The 2,083-nt window shown below is 42.3% G+C and overlaps 1 protein-coding gene across 1 annotated transcript in view; it reads right to left on the bottom strand.

Moving 5' to 3' along the window:
- LOC118336299 (N-acetylglucosamine-1-phosphodiester alpha-N-acetylglucosaminidase-like) overlaps positions 1–2,083 on the bottom strand; it is a gene marked incomplete at its 5' end in the record, with an annotated part of 6,845 nt that overhangs the window by 3,650 nt on the left and 1,112 nt on the right.

The raw sequence follows: 2,083 nt of genomic DNA on the forward strand, positions 1-2,083 counted from the left end.
GGATAAACAGTCAATGTATGACAGCTTCTGGCAGACAACCACAACGCTGACGCAAAGTAAGAACTCAACTCAACTAAATATAGAACATAACTTAACTGAAGGATAAGAAGGGATCTTCTGGGGAGGAGGACCGATAACTCTGTGGAAGTAAATATGGGTGTTTCAGTATTGTTTTAAGACCATGTGAACCTGTCTTAACACGATGTGCCTGACTTTGTATTATGTGTTTGTATCTGCTCCTCCTGTCCTCTACAGAAAAGGATGAGCTTTGTTTTTGTCAGACTTGATATTTCCAGTGCAGACGAGCTCACGTCGTTGCACCTCAGTAGTTGAATCCGAGGTGTTAGACTTCAAGAAGCTCCTGGGTGAAGAAAAGAAAACATCGAGTGTAATATTGAGTACTCTGTGAGAGCTTTTCGCCTCAAGGAACACAGAGTGCAAAATCAATTGTGTTTGATTTACCTTTTTCTTGCTCCTCTCGCAGGGCTCCTCGAAACTTTTGTGGATGTCGTGTCGGCCCGGACGGCGGTGGGCCACGACGCCGAGGGCAGACTGATCCTGTTTCAGATCGATGGACAGACTGGGAGAAGAGGGTAAGAGCAGCTCCCTCTGCTCTACTAAACATCTGCTCAGCTAGATGAATGAAATGGAAGTATTATATTTTTATTTACCACCCAGTAAGTGGATGAAAGAGTGAGTCCTCTCTGGGGGAAGAGAGAGCGAGCAGACACAGATGTGGACGTGAGAAAAAACACATGATAATTTATTCCATTAACACAAAGTGACTCACGGGCCTTTGAGTCAATACAAAGTGCCCCAAGTAGGAATTAAATATGCAGGGTTTGATTTTGCATGCCTGAGCCAAACACAAAAAACAAGCTCTACGCTCTTTGGAGTTTCTTTATCTGTTCACTGTGGATAGATCGTTCATCCCAGATCTTCTGTTTGACATGGTTAGCTTAAATAAAGGCTGTAAGGGTGTATATAGTATATATCCTGAATGTACGACTAAGTAATCACTACTACAGACTCACTGTGGGCGGTACTGTTAAGGTATTATGATTGGTTGTGGTTTAAAGCCCAGCCTTAAAGCCTTGCATGTTTTTAGAACAGGTTTCATTTTGGCACATGAACATCAAAGAAGACAAAATAAAATGCAAAAAAACAAGGAAACAGAAACTTAAATGTAACAAAGAATCTTATTCAGCCTGTCTGTTTGCTTCCTGATTGGTTTGATGTTACAAGGAAATAATAAAGAATAAAACCAGCAGTAATAATCTTAAAACAGGTTGTGAGATCAGTGAAATGTGTCCACAAAGTCATTCAGTTCTTCTACATACAAAACATGACAAGCTACAGAAGATTAACATGGATCTGACAGTTATTGTCTACTAGAGAGCGGTTTGCTTCCTCATATTTATGTATTTCCTTTACAAACAGGCAGTTCAGGAGGGACCTGAATGTTTGTTACGTCCTCCCAGTCCAGCAGCTGTAGTGGATCCATTAGTGGACTCTGCCGGACTGAATGGATCATCTGATGCCGACAGAGGACAGTTTGATGACAGAGAATAAAGTGATGAGGTGTTTTTGTGCCAGTTTTGGCTCCTGCCATCCTACCAAGCTAACTAGTTAACGACATTTAATATCACAGTTAGCGACAGTTAGCTTCTTCTATCTGGAAACTCCCATAAATCACCTCGGCACGCTGTCGTCAAACTGTCCTCTGTCTGTCTTTGAGGTTGTGTTCACTGGGAGGCAGCTACATTAGCAGTAAGCGGAGTTGAGGCAGAGCAGCCGGAGGACGTCAGAGGGAAAACCAGACAATATTCTCTCCATAAAATCTGCTCCAGTTTCACCCAAATCACTGATAAATTTGTGTGTTTGAGTGTTTCTCTGCAGAAACTGTGCGACAGTCATTAGACTGTACAGGAGGTGACCCGTCATGTTGGGAATAATTGATTCCCTGGTACTTACGGTACTGTAGAAAAGTGTGTACCGTCACGTTTTCAGAACTTTGGCATCGACTTGGTACAGAAATATCTGTTATCGTGACATCCCTACTCCCAAGTCATCAAATACTGCA

The sequence above is a fragment of the Morone saxatilis genome, unplaced genomic scaffold (assembly GCF_004916995.1).
Source record: "Morone saxatilis isolate NCDOM2014 unplaced genomic scaffold, NCSU_SB_2.0 Contig24, whole genome shotgun sequence".
Classification (NCBI taxonomy): domain Eukaryota; kingdom Metazoa; phylum Chordata; class Actinopteri; family Moronidae; genus Morone; species Morone saxatilis.